A 19,676-nucleotide genomic window follows, 5' to 3' on the forward strand; every position below is an offset into this window, starting at 1 on the left:
CCTTACAAAAGTCTAAGGAGCTTGGAAAGAAAGGCGTCTGGACTTCTTTAAGTTGCTCCAAGCTCCTTAGACTACGATGACCTGGATGACTGAGAACCTTCACAGACATTCCTTACAAAATAAGGAAACCAGCTATAGCCTCTCCCACCATCCTACATGTAGGGGATGAACAGAAAAATATCTGAACATGCAGTTCAGGACAAGGTTTACAATTTTAAGCACAACGATGACAACTTTTATCAAAATCACTCCAACAGCTGCCTATACTGCTGTTCATCCTTCTGTCCCTCTAAGAAAAAAGGCTGATGAACTACAGGCACTCCATACAGTGTAAAGACTCCAAATCAATTTAATGATCAAATTCCAACTTGTATCATTTCACACAAGACATTTGCTGTTATATCAGGGAATGTTGACTCCTCCAATTAAACATCTGAGGATTTTTATGCATATGTGTGATGTCTGGTGGATATTTCAGGGTTGGTGTCGCAACAGGAAACAGCAGCCATCCACTGACGTGAGAAAACAAACACACAGATCATTACTGTTCCACTAACGTATTGTCACGCTTTAGAAATGCGTCCCTACCACAAGAAGCAGCTTATTAAAAGGTCACACAAGTTATGTTTAGGTATGATGGGTAAATCCCAGACATTCAGTAATGCGCTGACTCCTGTTTGACGAATCATTAAAGAGCATTTTTTCTTACAAGTAATTATGTAGTGGATGTTTATGTATTTTAAGAATAACAGAGAAATGTTTTCAGGAATTAAGTGATGTAATAAGATACAAGAAAATCAAATGAAATAAAAGATGAACACCTTATACTCAGGAAGGCCTTTAAAATTCATTCATCTACTTAAACTAGTAAAAACTTCATTCAGTTACTGAAGCAGAACAAATCAAGTTTGAACATTGACTCTAACAATCACAGAATTTGTTTAAAAGAAAATTTTAAAAATAAAATGAATTGAAGTTTTTTATGTGCACACTGACTGTCAACAAAGAAGTAGAAACCTGGAAAAGTTGTTTCTTTGTCTAAACCTACTCAGTCAGTTGTGAGCTTTATAAAAACCAAAACTAATCACAGAAAATTTGTTTGAGTTAGTCTGTCAGATCCTTTTTGACTACAAATTTGAAGTGATGGCTGCTTCAGGAGGACAATAGGAGAGAGATGCAGGTAAATAAAAGGTTAGTGCACACACCTTAAACCATGACGATAACTACCATTACTCCACCTGCACATATTTGCCCTCAGGTTCATGTTGGCTGCTTATAAAAAGAGGAGATGAAGTCAGAGAACATCACTTTCTTTCACTGCAGTGGACGACATTCAAGCAGAGAGATACTATGTAAGTAATCCTAATATTAAATATATATCTGACATGTTGTATATTAATACATTTTAAATATACAACATGTGATTTTTTACGGTTAATTGTTATTTTTACTGTGATCTGGTTGCTTTATGTTGTTTAATTTAGGGAGCATTTTCATTTAAAAAAAAGTAACGTTTTCGTTTTTTAAATGGTTCTGTTCTGTTTTCATAGTAATGAATAGTAATAAAGAACTATGTTAGTTCTATACTTCTGTTTCAAGCTCAGTATAAACAAGCACCTTGTTGGTAAATATGAAATAATTAGCAACACATGAAAAATTACAAGAAGTGATAAAGTGTAAGAGAAGCACATTGACAACTTCAAGGTAAGATTTTTAAGAATAAAGAGATCACAGATTGGTAATTTCAAATATAAAGTTATATAATCTTGCAGCCATGAATGAAAACAGTAAAATGCAAAGATTTTAACTCAACAAAAATATTCTTTCATGCCAACCTCATACTTTGAATTAAACCGACCAAAGGCATGCTAGGCATTTGATCTTTTCTTCAGCTGATAATAACCATGATGAACAAAATTTTCAGAGAGCAGAGAAACAACTTCACTATGATCGCAAAGATTTGTATCATCGTTCTTCTTTTTGTTGGTAAGAGAAGCTTTATTATTCAAAGAGTTTTATACTCGTTAAAAGGGTGAACAAATATGAAACTGAGAAAAGATTTCTAACACAGCCTGCTGCAACGCAGGGACAACGACCTCAACCGCAGCAACAACAACTGCAGATGCTCCAAAAACAACCACAGCTGCCCCAACAACCACAACTTCAGCGACAACAACCACAGCTGCCCCAACAACAACCACAACTGCAGCGACAACAACCACACTGCCCCAACAACAACCACAAACTACAGCGAACAACCACAGCTGTTCCAACAACAACCACAGCTGTTCCAACAACAACCACAACTGCCCCGACAACAACAACCACAACTGCCCCGACAACAACAACCACAACTGCCCCGACAACAACCACAACTGCCCCGACAACAACCACAGCTGTTCCAACAACCACAGCTGTTCCAACAACCACAGCGTTTCCAACAACCACAGCTGTTCCAACAACAACCACAACTGCCCCGACAACAACCACAACTGCAGCGACAACAACCACAGCTGTTCCAACAACCACAACTGTTCCAACAACAACCACAACTGCCCCAACAACAACCACAACTGCAGCGACAACAACCGCAGCTGTTCCAACAACCACAACTGTTCCAACAACAACCACAACTGCCCCAACAACAACCACAACTGCAGCAACAACAACCACAGCTGTTCCAACAACAACACCACAACTGCAGCGACAACAACCGCAGCTGTTCCACCAACAACCACAACTGCAGCAACAACAACCACAGCTGTTCCAACAACAACCACAACTGCTGCGACAACAACCACCACTGCCCCAACAACAACCACCACTGCCCCAACAACAACCACAGCTGCTCCAACAACAAACCACAGCTGCTCCAACAACAACCACAACTGCAGCAACAACAACCACAGCTGTTCCAACACAACCACAACTGCAGCGACAACAACCACAGCTGTTCCAACAACAACCACCACTGCCCCAACAACGTCCACAGCTGCTCCAACAACAACCACAGTGCTCCAACAACAACCACCACTGCCCCAACAACAACCACAGCTGCTCCAACAACAACCACAGCTGCTCCAACAACAACCACCACTGCCCCAACAACAACCACAGCTGCTCCAACAACAACAACCACAGCTGCTCCAACAACAACAAACCACAGCTGCCCCAACAACAACCACAGCTGCTCCAACAACAACCACCACTGCCCCAACAACAACCACAGCTGCCCCAACAACAACCACAGCTGCTCCAACAACAACCACAGCTGCTCCAACAACAACAACCACCTCCTCTGCCATCCTCAACAACATCAGCTTCCTGTCAGTTATTATTCCTGTGATGTCACATGTACTCAGCTCATACTGTTAACATTTTTCTCTTCAGTTCACTTCCTGTAAATAACATAAATATAAGAGAAAATTATTTATGAGAATTTATGAAATGTTTAAATTAGCATGTAGCTCGTTCTCAGTGAAATGTGTTTAATTGTTCTCAGTTTGTGTGATTATAATGTTCAAAACTGAGCATTTAATCTAATCCCCGTTTCTGTTTTTTTGCCATTTACTGGTGAACTTGAGTATTTTACTTGTGTTTACACTTTTTTTGGGTTGTGGTTTTATTTTGCTGACAGAATATCTGTGTTTGTATTTCACCATAGTTTTTCACAGTGTTTGCTAGTAAAGAGGAGATTAAAATACTGGGTAAACATCAGTTGGAGCATGGCCCTTTATTCTATATCAAACATCAAAAATAATTCTATAGAAGTTACAAAGCATATTCTAAATCGTATTTATTGTGTGGCAGACTTCCACCAAATATGAACTCTGCAAATATTACACCCCTGACCTTACCAAAACAAGTCAAAAATAAAGACAGAGTCTGACCTCCTTAACTAATTCAAAACAGGAGAAAACTGGTGATCAAAAGAAACGGCAGCTCACCCCTACCCGGGTCCTCCAGCTGGAACCAGTCACGACGGTGCGGTGTATCCACGCACCAATTGGAGCAGGGCCCTGGCACAGCTGAATTAGCATAAACAGATATATTACCTGAATTAAACAACCCTCCTATTGTTTAATTCCCAAACTAAGAAATTGCTCTTGACAAGGCGTCAGCGATGACATTTTCCGTTCCTTTCTTGATTTGCAGGTTAAAATCCTGCAAACGTTGTCAGGAAGCGCTGTGCAGGCACTCAGACTCGAGGGATGAACTCAGAATGCAGATTTTATTCGAAGACACCAGGAAAAGATACAAAACTAAAGTATACTGGGAAAATATAAACTATACTTTACGGAGAGGCACATGAGGGAACACACAGCTTGAGGGACGACACGACACAGACTCAGAGAAACACAGGGTTTAAATACACTGGGAAATAATGAGACACAGAAGGAGAGCACAGCTGGGGGAAATCAGAACTGACAAGACAAGGAAGCAAAGTAGGACACATTCACAAGACATGGAACTTCAAAGTAAAACAGGAAATACACAGAGACACAGACCAAAGGGGGAGAATAAAGCACAGAGAAGCACAAGGGGGAGCACAGACATGACGGGCTGGGAAAACATGGAATGAAACACAAGGAGGGGAAGCCCAGTAAACTAAACATCTTAGGACCTCCAATAAAATACCTCCAAGAATAACAAATGAACTTAACATGAAACAGGAACACAGGAAAAACTACGAACGCTGGGTCGAATGACCCAGGATCCTGACAAGGTCCCAGGTATGTGATGGTGGCTCTGCCAAATTCACATTTGGCCAGGTTTAGAGAGGCTTCCTGAAAACGGCTGAAAACGAGAGAGAGTGTTTGTAAGTGGTCAGACCAGGTGGATGAGTAAATGACAACATCATCTAAGTAGGCATCACAGTTATTCACGCCGGCCAGTACTGCCCATAAGGCGCTGGAACGTAGCGGGTGCATTACGCAACCTAAACGGCATAACCGTGTACTGGAGAAAATGATCTGGCGTGACAAAAGCAGATATTTCAGATGCTCTGAGAGTTAAAGGTACTTGCCAGTAACCTTTTAACAGATCAAGTTTGGTTACAAAAAATGCTGATCCCACTCTATCAATACAATCCTCCATTCAAGGAAGAGGAAATGAATCAGGTTTGGTAACAGCGTTAACTTTCCTGTAATCATTACAAAGCCGAGGAGTGTTGTCAGATTTTGGTACCAGCACACACGGCGAACTCCATGTGCTGGTGCTCGGAATGGCTAAACCGTGTTCTAAGAGATAGCTGACTTCCTTCTGCATTATTGCTCTTTTCACTGGGTTCACTCGATAGGCATGCTGCTTAATGTCCTTCCACGTCAATGTCGTGGTACAGGACTGCAGTTTGATGAGGATGATCAGAAAAAAGTGATAAATTATCCTCTATCAGATCAGTGATGTCAGCTCGAGCGGGCTCAGATAGGTGGGCTAAATATGTCTCTAAATCATTTAAGATCTCCAAATTTTTCAACCGCTACCCAGCGCTTCACTTTTCTGGAGCAGTCCGTCATCAGAGGGTTCATAAGGAGAAACAACACTAGCGGCGCACACTGGAGATGGCGCACCCAAAGGGCTCCTCGAGTGACACGATTTCAACATATTAATGTGACAAACCCTAGACTTTCTCCGACGGTCTGGGGTCTGGATCACATAATTGTTGTCGCTGAGTTTCTGTTCCACCACATATGGGCCAGCGAACTGGGCTAGCAAACTGGACCCTACCACAGGCAGCAACACCAACACTTTCTAGCCCGGCTGGAAACTTCTGTAAACAGCCTTTGTATGATAACCAGCTTTCATTTTAGCCTGCGTATGAGTCAGATTTTCCCGAGCTAATTGGCATGCAAGGTGGAGTTTTTCCTGAAGTCCACTAACATAACCAAGGACATTATGTTGAGTTTCAGACGTTTCTGACAACCACTCCTTCAGAAGCTGGAGAGGACCACGGACCACATGTCCAAACACCAGATCCGTAGGACTGAATCCCAAGAATTCCTGAGTGGCCTCCCTGACGGCAAACAACAATAATGGCAGACCCTCATCCCCTTCTCTACCAGACTCCGCACAGAACTTGCGCAGCATAGCTTTGAGGGTTTGATGGAATTTCTCCAGAGCACCCTGACTTTCTGGGTGATATGGACTGGATTTTACATGTTTTATCTGCAACTCATCCACAACCTGCACAAACACTTTTGAAGTAAAATTTGTTCCTCGGTCTGTTTGAATAACCTTTGGAAGCCCGAAAGTAGAGCAAAACGTAATTAGTGCTTTTTGTTATCGTTTTTGCTTTCAGCGTGCGTAGTGGAATTGCCTCCGTGAACCTTGTTGCTGAACAAGGACAACAAGATGGAAATTAGCCTTGGCTATAATCTGGTATGTTTACATTCATGTAATTTTTTTTTTTTTTTACATTTATGTTCATTAACATGCACTGTCCTAAATAAATAAATAAAATAAATACACATTATTGTAAGTATGTATTGGTGTCCGGATTAGTTTTTGGCGGGACCAACACAATACAATATTACTTTTCAAACGGCTCACCTATTACTGGAATAGGATGTAGCGGAGCAGGTGGGATTGGTCTATTAGGTTTCCCCGCCACTCTGGCACAGCTGGCTGCTGGCGGAGCTCATGGGCGCGTCACTGCAACCCCCCCTGGCTTCTGCTCTCGCGGCTGCTGAGTGAGCCCTCATCTGGGACTCTCCTCAGCTCTTTCTGGGACAGTGGCGCGGCTGCCCCTCTGTTGGTCTTCCTTGGTCTCTTGTGTTCTGGGGGCCTCTGGATGTCTGGAGTCTTGATCTCCTCCATACCTGCTTCATGCCCTGGAGGACGGGGCTGTGGCCCCCCCACACCCTCTAGCAGATCATTACATGAAGGAACCTTTTAAAAACAAGCGCGTCCATGCTCACAGGTGTACACACGGGTGATCACACCCACAAACTACACCCTTTTTGGCTCCTACCTCAAAGCACACTGTGCGCTGTTGATCTTACAATAATGTTTAATATTTAGTATTTACTGTTATAGATCATCGTGATGTTGTTTATTGTATTACTCTCGTTTTCTTCTGCTTGTTTTCTTTTTTCTTTCTCAACAGGTGAAATTAAAAAAATAAAACAAAAAAACAATAACATGTAATATTTAGTATCTACTGTTATCTACTGTTAGCTAGTTTATTGTGATGGTGTTGTTTTTATTATGTTGCTCTTTGTTGTTTGTTTTCTCTTCTGTTTTTTTTCTCCATACAGGTGATCCAGGTGTTTTGTTTGTTTTTCTTTTTTTTTCTTCCCCCTTTCTCACCGTCTCTTCTCCCCTCCTCTATTTTTCTTTCTCTCCCCCTCTTTCTTTCATTCTTTCTCCCTGTCCTATCCCCCAGTCATGTCTGTCCCGTCTTTAAAAAACGAAAATAAAATAAATACATAATTATAATAAAGGTCAATCAAATGGACCAATATGGCGAGGCCATGATGATCCACTTGGTGAAGTAAATCTGTTTGGCATCTTTCTGCCTTCAGACAACAATTCTGACGGCTAAAGATCCAAACGGGACAGACAAAAAAAGAAAAAAAGAAAAATAAATGACAGGATGGCATGTGGCTGCAGGATGCTGTGGTAGCCATGCTGGTTCAGTGTGCTGTCAATTTTGAATAAATCCTTGATAGTGTCACCACAAAGCCCCCCCCACACTATCACACCTCCTCCATGCTTCATGGTGGGAACTATGCATGTAGAGACCATCGTTCACCTTTTCTGTGTCACACAAAGACACGGTGTTATGGTGGCCGGTAATAAACAAGCCCTCGGCAATGACTGCAGCACATAGACTTACATAGTGGATGTGTTATGTGACAGCTGTGTGCAGGCAGGAAAAGGACCCAGAGTGCAGACTCCGGAGACAGACGTGAACTCAAAAAACAGCTTTAATGCTGAACTCAAAGTAACAAACCTCCAAAGTACAAATATTAACGCAGGCAGGGGAAAAATCAAAACACACAACATAAGTGAGGGTCGATAAGAGTAGATCACAACCATGACAAACTGAAACACAGGGCTTAAATACATAGAGGAGCAATCAGGGAATGGACAACAGGAGGGAGACACAGCTGGGGCAAATCAGAACTGACGAGACAAGGAAGCGTAAACTGAACACACTGAGATAAGACAGAGACCTTCAAAGTAAAACAGGAAACACATAACACAGACTGAACAAAGACACAGACTCACATGCAGGCACTACAGAGGGAACAGAGACGTGGGACCAGGGCAGACACAGACACTGACTGGACACGGGGATATAGCGGACAGGGGAGACAGCAACTAAGGATTACACAGAGACAAACCATAAGACATGACTCTAACAAAAACCCAAAGACTAGATGTTATAAATAATATAATAAACTCAAAAAACCCTGGGTCAACGACCCAGGCATCCTAACAGGATGAAGCAGAGTGTTACATAGATGTTTGGCACATTTGGCAGCGCACACTTGTGAGACTGGCGTTGATTGCATGGATGCCCATTATTCATATTTGTTTACAGCTTGACAAAAGCGGTCATCCCTGTGTCTAAGCTCACTGTCTAGGCAGAGTGATCTACACAGCACATAGTGCACAGTGAGTAATACATAATTCACTCAAACATACCTTGGGTTATTCTTCTGGTGTTATTAGAATAGAATAGAATAGAATAGAATAGAATAGAATAGAATACTCCTTTACTGTCACTGTACATTTACAGCATGGATGGGGTGCAGGAGGAAAAAAATATAAATAGTACAGACATCAGGAATAAAGAGCAAACAGAAGAAATAGTCAAGAGGAATATATACAGAATTACACATTAAAAGAAAAAGTGCTTTGAAGTAGTGCAAAAGACTTGATCTGCATGTGAGTGTCCTGAATGATGAGGGTCACTCAGACCATGGATCAGATTAGTGAGGTCGTGGGCAGGGATGGCAGTAGTGTTTGTTGACAGTCTGAATGGCCCAGAGGAAGAAGCTGTTAGTGAGTCTGGAGGTTTGGGGCCTGCCTGACCAACCAGAAGGCAGCGGGTCAAACGGGTGGTGGGCAGGCTCACCTGTGATAGCCCTGGTTTACCTGATACAGGAGGATCTGGCGAATGCCTCCAGGTGTGTCCAGGTGATACTTTTGGTTAATGACCCTCTGTGCAGCCTTCCTGTTCTCAGTCGTGGTCCCTGAACACCAAACACCAGGCAGAAGGAGAGCATGCTCTCCACTGAGGAGCGGTAAAGGCTAGCAGCAGCTTCTGGTCCAGGTTATTCTTCCTCAGGACACGGAGGAAGTGCAGCTGCTGCTGGGCCTTCGTTACCAGGCTGATGGTGTTGTGGGTCCAAGAGTGGAGTGGACCTGTCTGTGCCTCCTGAAGTCCATTATGAGTTCTTTGGTTTTAAGGACATTCAGCTTCAGGTTATTTTCTGTGCACTAGCTGGACAAGTTTTTAAAACATAAAAATAAGTTTTATAACAAGTAACAGGCTTAGATTGTCTAAATAATTGTAATTTCTTTTTATAATTTCTGTTTTCAACTCCTTTTTCAGGAGAGAATTTCAGCGTTCTCACACAGCAATGGAAGCACAAGCTAAATAACTGAGGTCCTAAAATTGGTCCTTCCAGCACTCTAACTGTACAGACGTGTTCATTTGGACACAATGATGCGATCAGCTAATTAAGATCCAATTACTGAACTGATTTACAGAGTCAACTGCTTTACACAAGACCAAAACTACTGCACCCACGATCCCTCCTTTATCAAAGTCCCAACTTTGATAAAGGAGGGATAAAGTAACAACATCATGTTTCGGTCGAATGCTCTAAATCCAGACTGCAGGGAAGGAAGCAGGGTTTGTCTTTCTGTATGTTCTTTCAGCTGCTTGCTTTACTTTTTCAATAACCTCAGAAAAGCCCAGGTAAAATCACTAAATGTTTGTTTCCAGCTTTATATACTGGAGGAACAACTACATTTTTAAGGACAAAGAGAATTACGCCCTCTAAATAGCTTCATTTATAATTTGAGTGGCAACTGCCAAAAGAGGATCTTTTGTCTTTGAGTTCTTCAGTAATGTAATCATTTTTTTCTGTTACCAACTTATCCACCAGTTTAGATTACATTTTTTTAATTGCAGGTACAGCATCTTATATATGTATATGATGCTGTACCTTGCACTGAAGTTTGAAGTTATTCTAACATGTGGAACAGCAGTAAAAACAGCATTTCAGGAAAAACTAGCTGAGCAGGTTTAATCTGGCCGGTCTCCAAATCTTCAGTAATATGAGGAGCGGTTATTGAAGCGCGACACTGAAGCTGCTTCTAGTTACATAAACTTTCAGCCACACCTCAGAGTTTAGTCTACGCATTAACAGCTGCTTGGAATTAGCAGCTTAAGCATTTTCCTCACGGTAGACTCGAGGTGGTTGAGTCTTCACTGAAGAATGCCACACGACTAAGCTGTAGTGCCTTTTCACTGTGCAATACTTTGTTAATATCCAACAGTACAATAGACTTCAATACGTGAAATGTGCCATTCCCTTGTGTTCTTATTCCTATTTATTCTATTTATCCCTGATAAAGTAAAATCAAAATGTACCATTACATTAAGAGGAGCAAAATGAAATCAAAATAGGGAAATTGTGTATGAAGAACATGACTGATAACTGTTCTGTCTTAAGTTTTGTTATAACACAGATTGCATTACAAGTGGGAAAATTGAGTTTTAAAATGAATTTAACAATAGCTTTTGTTTCTAGGCAGCTCTGAATGGAGTCAGGAGTTTAAAAGATTTAACATGATGATTGAACTGATTTTATTTCTGAACACAGGTTTGGAGGTCCAGAGGACGTGTACTCAGAGAGGAGAATTGCTGAGGGTCTTTTAGATTATTTTGGATTTAATTTGAAATAAGGGGCTTTATGATCATTTTATGACTTTTGGGGTGTTTTGATAATTTAGATACGGTAAAACTGAGGCAGAAATTATTATTTTCATTTTTAAGCTAAAGGATTAAAATGAACTGAATCCTGTTCATAATAAGTTGAATACCAATCTTAAAGGGAAACTGTGGGACAGCTTGAATAAAACATATGCTTTGTAGAAAGGAAGATTTTTGGAGTAAAAATGTTTGATTTCTTTTTGATTTCTAGAATAAGCGGTTATCATGCACGCTTACAGTCACAGACATGACGTAGATTAGTTTCTGGGGTAGAGATGAAAAACAGTTTGCTTTGTCTTTGCTTAGCAAGAAGTAATGCAGAAGGTGTGGAAATAGGCCTGCTCTGAATAGGTCGACAGGAAGGATATGAAGACTGAGACAGAAAAATGTGGGTGAGCTTGCAACTGAATGTGCGCCTGCAAAATAACAGTTTTTTTATTTTTGTACAGGATGTTTATGATCAGATAAGAGAAGAAGAGAGCTTCTTAAAATTGTGTCAAAAGTGTCGCTTACCCAAATGAATAACATTGAAGATTATTTATGTATAAATGATTTTTATACACACATTGCAATCGTGCTCATAGGAGTTGTCACTCGGTAAAGTGAAGGTCAAAAACGTCGTTCAGCGTGACTGACTGAACTGATATATTGTAGGGAGGACCCTGAGTGCCGATGGATGAATGCCAACATGCTTATACACATAATGAGGCTAATCCTTTTGATTAGACAGTCCCGAACATGATAGGTTGAACCAAGTTTGAAGAATTAAGAGAACAATTGATGAACATAATAGGTTATGGAGGCGTAGCAGGGAAAGTGTTTGTTTATTCTTTACAGGAGATTCCAGAACCAGAGCAAAACCATGGAGGAACCAACCAGAGGAAGGGGACCCCGGAAAGAAGCACAGCACAGAGAACCACAGTACCAGCAAATGTGTTGTTTAAGAGACTAAAAGCTTGTTAGACACAGGTTGAATGTGCGCGTAAAAGTAATGAAGAGTAATGAGAGGGACTTTAGGAATAGTTTGCAGGATTTCTATGTTATGTAAATTGCCCAAGAATAGTGTTAAGACCGGATATGTTACCCCTAGAGGGGGTGAAAACCAGGAGTAAATTTTACATTTTAACTCTATAGAGGCTGTTTCCAAAGAGTAATATGGGGCCTTTTAATAGGATAAAGTTAATTATATATGATTGGATTTTATAGTGAGCATTGAGGGAAGTCAGAAGTGGGGTTAAATTGTGACTCTGGGGTCAAAAGCGGATGGTAGGAAGAGAAGCAACGATAGCTCACAGCCCAGCGTAAACGCGAGGTGCTGTATAAGGGCGTGATTTATTTGTTTGATTTATTTGTTGTGGATACAAGTAATTACGCCATAGTAATAAGGTAACATTGGAAGGGTTGGGCAATTGAAAGGTTTCATGTTTGATATGATTTCTTTTGTTATATTTTAGCTATTATTCTCACATGAAAGTAAACTTAATGGGAGAAATTAGGAATTATGTTTCTGGTTTCTTGGGAAACACGAAAAGGGGAAACTGTTGGGATTTAAATACATAATCTGAATGCTTATTTGCTGATTATATGTATAAGAGAGGCCCAACTCTGAGTACAGTCTGTGCCAAAAGTACTAACAGGAAACTGCATGCTTTTGCAGAGAAAATAGGAGCTGCAGCCAGAAAGTGAAACTAAGCAGAGTCTTTGATCGAAACTCAAAGTGTGTGTGACGTCTAGAGGAAGTATATAAATAACTAGGCTTCCTGTTTGTGCTTCAGACCTGAGCTTGTGTGTTCCTGTGTTCAGGTCTCCGTTCCCGGGAATGTAAAATAAAGATCATTTTTTGAGTTTGACCACTTTGAGCCTTGAGTCTTTCTTGGCCACCAGAAGAATTAAAAGAACGAGATTTAATAATACTCTGTATTCATATATGTGTATATATGGTATATTTCTGCTCACATTCTGTAACTTCTATCGGTGCTGTGCTATTGGAAACCGAATTTCCCAGAGGAACCCACCCGAGGGATTAATAAAGTTTTATCTAATCTAATCTAACAGCCATCAAACAGGAGACGTCACCGGCAGCTACGTCACAGTAAAACCTGTCCTGTGTCTCCTTTAATTCTATGCTGATGACATGTTTCTACAATGTGGTGAGTCATGATAGAGGAAAGATCTGTCAGCAATCCAAGTTATCTACCAAAGATCACAACACACACATAAGTTTAATATGTTCTTAAAAAAACAACGAAGCATCTACAACACAATTAAAAACACTCTGATATAACAAACTGTATTAATAAAGTGTGTTAATCATTTTATTTATTTTTTATTTTTGAAATGAACTCGTGCTTACATGACTTTTCTTTTTATGTCAGGATGTCATGTTGAGGCTTGTTGTTTCTGTGTGACATTGACGACACGCCTCACAAACTAGAACAGCCTTTATTAAATCCATATATAACGACTGAATGGAGGCTGGAGTGGATACTAATCATCATTGTGCTTTTACTTAACAAACGAGTCACCTGAACATAAAACATCTTCATTAAACATTAATAAATATTTATGTATTTTATGAGAGCTAGAAGAAAGAAGGGTGGAACTTCAATACTGTGCTGGATGCATGCCGACTATAGTTTATGGCCAAAGACTGTGTGTATTTAATGCCAGTTTAGGTTCATTCTTGAATAAATTATTGTGCTTTTAAATTTCCAACAGCATCTTCCTGGAAGGTTTAAACTAACTCACAAAAGTGAAGAACATTTCTGTGCATTGGGTGTGTTGCTGTTTAAATGCATCATCAGACATGCAATAAACTGTAATAGACTGTGCTGTCAGTCAGCTTGTTGGTATTTAGCAGGAGATTAAAAAAAGCTCCTGGTTCTGATCATTGACACCAGCAGCTGCTGCACACATGAATCACCTCTGTGCAATATTTAGCAAAGACTTCCTGCAAAACGTTTCCTGTAAAAGTAACTTATGTTGACTGAAGCTTACCTATCAAACTGGTGAAGAAAGTCAGTCATAAACAAGAAAAGAAATTCTGGAGTACCACTGTAAAATTCTTCAAACACAAAATAAATAGTTCAAATAAAGTCGTTTTTGCAATATTTTGAAATATTACTATAAACATATTGTGTTTGCATTGTGAAGCTTTTATGGGTGTGTGTGCTCACATGTTAGATTTACAAGACGGTGTGATTTTTTCATATTGCTATCACCAAATATATCGGTCTGAAATTACAGATCCGGATTCTTTTTGATGGGAAGAAACACTAGTGAAAGTTATTTTCTGAATTATAATTAGAGGATATTTGGAAACTCCAGCATTTTGCTATATTTGGATTTGACTGTATTTTTGCTTTTCTCCTACAATTTGTCATATTGGCTCAATCGATGATGAAAGTTAAACATTACAGTTTTCTACATGCTTTCTTTCGCAGTAGTGTAAAACTCAAATACAGACCACTCAAAAAGGTCCAAAATTGAACAAATGTTTAAAATCATTTGCTGCCGACAGAAATGATGAGCTAATGGAAGTGGACTGATAAATGAAATGGATGCATGGCTGATAGACACTGCTCGCTGCTGAATAAAAATGATTGTGGTATGGCAGTATGGCTAAACAGGTGTTGTCTCAAAGCACAGGCACAATTGTAACAAAATCTTAAACTATCACCTATCTGGGGTTTTGGACAATTAATTATTAGAGTAAAATGATAAGCTGAATGTTACCAAGGTCCAATTCACAATGGGTTCAACATGTGAACATGAAATGTGTTGTGGAGTTTTGAGTCCGTCTGACAGAGTTCTGGCTCCACCACTCACAGACCACGTGGTGCTGAAGTTTTAAATCAGAGTAATGCTTTCTTGTTCTTTCCAGTCTGCCTACATTAGGCTACCTGAATGCAGATTTCACTTCAAGGTTGTGTGGTAAAAGTGTCATGGCTGACTGGTAGTTTCAGCTGCAGAGAGAAACTGTGATGTTTTATGAGCCAGCGACATGTGATAACATCAGCATCCAGATAAATATGTGCAGGTGGAGTAATGGTAGATATCGTCCTGGTTAAAGGTGTGTGCGAAACGGCTTGAATGCAAGTGTCTCTCTGCTTTTGTCCTCCTGAAACAGCCAACAACACTGACTGTTGCAGTGCTGTTTCACACATGCTCTGTGACATTTTTCAGACGTGACCTGCTACATTTTACCGCTGTGACTGTGAACAGGTTCAGTCCTCTAATTAGAATTCTCGTACCTGCAGCAAGATTCGTATTGGTCTTCTTTGAGGTCTCGTTTATTTAAGGGGAAAAGTTGTGTCAGTTACCTGTTGCATTAAAGTGTGATGACAACAGGTCCTGACCTGACCTGACGCCTTCCACTGAGCCCTTATTCTCAGTGTGTAATGTAATGTGTGAAACACTGTTTTGGGCTGAGGGACAGTGCTGTAAATCTTGTGCAAACACAAAGAAAGACAGAGACAAAATCAACACAAAGTTTCTGCTTACATCACATTCTTCTGCACCTCTGTGGTTGTAAAAGCAGCTGTATGTGAGTGTCAACTGTTAGTTGTGTTAGATTACCATTGTCAAGTTTAATAATCACATTGGATATTTGAGTTTTTTGTTTACATTACAAGGAGATATCAGACCCCATAAAACCACAGTCATATAGTCTGGATTATCAGAATCACTCATTTTTATCCTTATCTACTCTTTTTTTTCTCTGTGTGTTTATATACCACTGCAGCATGTCACTCAATTTTCTCCCACAGTTTGTGTTTACTTGTTTTGTCTTTTTCTGGGGGGAGTTATTTTTTTCTCCTTATCTTTCCTCATGTTCTGCATTTCCCATTGTTATACCTCTCTGACCTGTCTTCCCCATGTGATGTTTTCATGCAATGTATGTATGGTCGGAGGGTATGATGGCGCCGCCATTGCGTGCAATTGGTCGGCAGCCTTAACATGAAATTTCCCACTCGTGGGACTAATAAAGGCATCTCATCTCATCTCATCTCATCTTCCAAATACTGCAGGGTCTTTAATTTACAACAGGAAACATGATGAAATAACTATTGTGATTTGCAGCAATATAAATAAAGCTGAATATAACTCAGTATTAACACTGACTATTGTAGAGAAATGATTATTATGAGAAATTATTCTCATCTTTAAAAAGTCAGGAGACACTTATTAATCAGTGCAAAAAGACTTTATTTATGATAAGCTCATTGTTGAGATTGTAGATCACACATGTTTGGATGACACACAAACATCAGGAAAACATTTAACAACTTTTCTCTGATAGATATAAATAAATAAAACCATAATAAATAAGAATAAATATATGATTAAACATTTGGTTACTTAAACATTTCAAATCGTCACAGGTACTTCAGTTTGTTGCTTCATTTGGAGGATGTGAACTTAAGAAATGTTAAAAAAATGATCTGAGTACATGTGACGACAGAGCCAGAACTACTGTAAGGAAGCTGATGTTGTTGAGAATAGCAGAGGAGGTGGTTGTTGCTGTAGCGGCAGTTGTGGTTGTTGTTGAAGCAGCTGCAGTTGTTGTCGCTGCAGTTGAGGTTGTTGTTGAAGCAGCTGCAGTTGTTGTCGCTGCAGTTGAGGTTGTTGTCGGACCAGATGTGGTTGTTGCTGTAGCGGCAGTTGTGGTTGTTGTCGCTGCAGTTGTGATTGTTGTTGGAGCAGCTGTGGTTGTTGTCGGAGCAGATCTGGTTGTTGTTGGAGCAGCTGTGGTTGTTGTCGCTGCAGTTGTGATTGTTGTCGGAGCAGATCTGGTTGTTGTTGGAGCAGCACTTGTGGTTGTTGTTGGAGCAGCTGTGGTTGTTGTCGCGGCAGTTGTGATTGTTGTTGGAGCAGCTGTGGTTGTTGTCGCGGCACTTGTGATTGTTGTTGGAGCAGCTGTAGTTGTTGTCGCGGCACTTGTGGTTGTTGTTGGAGCAGCTGTAGTTGTTGTCGCGGGCACTTGTGATTGTTGTTGGAGCAGCTGTGGTTGTTGTCGCTGCGGTTGTGGTTGTTGTTGGAGCAGCTGTAGTTGTTGTCGCGGCACTTGTGGTTGTTGTTGTCGCAGCTGTAGTTGTTGTCGCGGCACTTGTGGTTGTTGTTGGAGCAGCTGTAGTTGTTGTCGCGGCACTTGTGATTGTTGTTGGAGCAGCTGTAGTTGTTGTCGCTGCAGTTGTGATTGTTGTTGGAGCAGCTGTGGTTGTTGTCGCTGCAGTTGTGATTGTTGTTGAAGCAGCTGTAGTTGTTGTCGCTGCAGTTGTGATTGTTGTTGGAGCAGCTGTGGTTGTTGTCGCGGCACTTGTGGTTGTTGTTGGAGCAGCTGTAGTTGTTGTCGCTGCAGATGTGGTTGTCGTTGAAAACAGCTGTGGTTGTTGTTTCTGCAGTTGTGGTTGTTGTTGAAACAGCTGTTGTTGTTGTCGCAGCACTTGTGGTTGTTGTTGGAGCAGCTGTGGTTATTGTTGCTGCAGTTGTGGTTGTTGTTGGAGCAGCTGTAGTTGTTGTCGCTGCAGATGTGGTTGTCGTTGAAACAGCTGTGGTTGTTGTTTCTGCAGTTGTGGTTGTTGTTGGAGCAGATGTGGTTGTTGTTGTCGCGGCACTTGTGGTTGTTATTGGAGCAGCTGTAGTTGTTGTCGCGGCACTTGTGATTGTTGTTGGAGCAGCTGTGGTTGTTGTCGCGGCACTTGTGATTGTTGTTGGAGCAGCTGTGGTTGTTGTCGCGGCACTTGTGGTTGTTGTTGTAGCAGTTGTGGTTGTTGTTGGAGCAGTTGTGGTTGTTGTCGCTGCAGTTGTGATTGTTGTTGGAGCAGCTGTGGTTGTTGTCGCGGCACTTGTGGTTGTTGTTGTAGCAGTTGTGGTTGTTGTTGGAGCAGCTGTGGTTGTTGTTGTAGCAGCTGTGGTTGTTGTTGGAGCAGCTGTGGTTGTTGTTGTCGCGGCACTTGTGATTGTTGTTGGAGCAGCTGTAGTTGTTGTCGCTGCAGTTGTGATTGTTGTTGGAGCAGCTGTGGTTGTTGTCGCTGCAGTTGTGATTGTTGTTGAAGCAGCTGTAGTTGTTGTCGCTGCAGTTGTGATTGTTGTTGGAGCAGCTGTGGTTGTTGTCGCGGCACTTGTGGTTGTTGTTGGAGCAGCTGTAGTTGTTGTCGCTGCAGATGTGGTTGTCGTTGAAACAGCTGTGGTTGTTGTTTCTGCAGTTGTGGTTGTTGTTGAAACAGCTGTTGTTGTTGTCGCAGCACTTGTGGTTGTTGTTGGAGCAGCTGTGGTTATTGTTGCTGCAGTTGTGGTTGTTGTTGGAGCAGCTGTAGTTGTTGTCGCTGCAGATGTGGTTGTCGTTGAAACAGCTGTGGTTGTTGTTTCTGCAGTTGTGGTTGTTGTTGGAGCAGATGTGGTTGTTGTTGTCGCGGCACTTGTGGTTGTTATTGGAGCAGCTGTAGTTGTTGTCGCGGCACTTGTGATTGTTGTTGGAGCAGCTGTGGTTGTTGTCGCGGCACTTGTGATTGTTGTTGGAGCAGCTGTGGTTGTTGTCGCGGCACTTGTGGTTGTTGTTGTAGCAGTTGTGGTTGTTGTTGGAGCAGTTGTGGTTGTTGTCGCTGCAGTTGTGATTGTTGTTGGAGCAGCTGTGGTTGTTGTCGCGGCACTTGTGGTTGTTGTTGTAGCAGTTGTGGTTGTTGTTGGAGCAGCTGTGGTTGTTGTTGTAGCAGCTGTGGTTGTTGTTGGAGCAGCTGTGGTTGTTGTTGTCGCGGCACTTGTGGTTGTTGTTGTAGCAGCTGTGGTTGTTGTTGGAGCAGCTGTGGTTGTTGTCGCTGCAGTTGTGATTGTTGTTGGAGCAGCTGTGGTTGTTGTCGCGGCACTTGTGGTTGTTGTTGTAGCAGTTGTGGTTGTTGTTGTAGCAGTTGTGGTTGTTGTCGCTGCAGTTGTGATTGTTTTTGGAGCAGCTGTGGTTGTTGTCGCGGCACTTGTGGTTGTTGTTGTAGCAGTTGTGGTTGTTGTTGGAGCAGCTGTGGTTGTTGTCGCTGCGTTGCAGCAGGCTGTGTAGAGAATCTTACGTCATTTTCATATTTCATCACATTAACCACATCTTTATGAATAGGAAATTCTTTGAGAAATTAATTTTTTTCCTACCAACAAGAAGAAGAACGATGACAAACATCTTTGCGATCATGGTGATGCTGATTTTCTGCTCCTGTCTCTGAAAATAAAAATTCACTGTGGTTATTATGATTTAAAGAAAGCAGTATTCCTACAATTGCCTTAATTAAGCTTTCTAAAGTTATCTTGAAAAGAAGTTTGAGATGTAAAACCCATAATATAAAAAAGTTCCTATTCAATTACATAATTTAAAATATAGTTTTTTTTCTATAGTACTGTTTTTGTGCTTTAAATTTAAAGTGTGGACTGAAGGACAATTTGCTTCTTCTACAGCTCTTTGGTTATGTCTTGATTGATAGTCCACATCTCTCAACGAGGTGCTTGTACACATGTAGTTTGAAGCAAAAGCAACAAGAAGAAATTAAGAAATCATGAAGCAAAGGCTCTGACTATGATGACCTTATTGTTCCTGACTGTAAATCAGAGCAAAAGTCACCACTTCATGTTTATAGTGTTAATCAACTCCAATATTGACATATATCACTCACCCATTAAATCTATCTATCTATCTATCTATCTATCTATCTATCTATCTATCTATCTATCTATCTATCTGTGT

At 41.0% G+C, this 19,676-nt stretch overlaps 1 long non-coding RNA gene across 1 annotated transcript; it reads left to right on the forward strand.

The window, feature by feature from the left end:
- The first annotated feature begins 927 nt into the window (after window positions 1–927).
- Window positions 928–2,205, forward strand: LOC120718231. The gene is made up of 3 exons (XR_005692425.1): window positions 928–1,352; window positions 1,925–1,986; window positions 2,072–2,205. It is a non-coding gene; the product is annotated as an uncharacterized LOC120718231 (long non-coding RNA).
- Window positions 2,206–19,676: the final 17,471 nt, after the last annotated feature.

The sequence above is a fragment of the Simochromis diagramma genome, unplaced genomic scaffold (assembly GCF_900408965.1).
Source record: "Simochromis diagramma unplaced genomic scaffold, fSimDia1.1 OVJJ01000030.1, whole genome shotgun sequence".
NCBI classification, from domain to species: Eukaryota; Metazoa; Chordata; class Actinopteri; order Cichliformes; family Cichlidae; genus Simochromis; species Simochromis diagramma.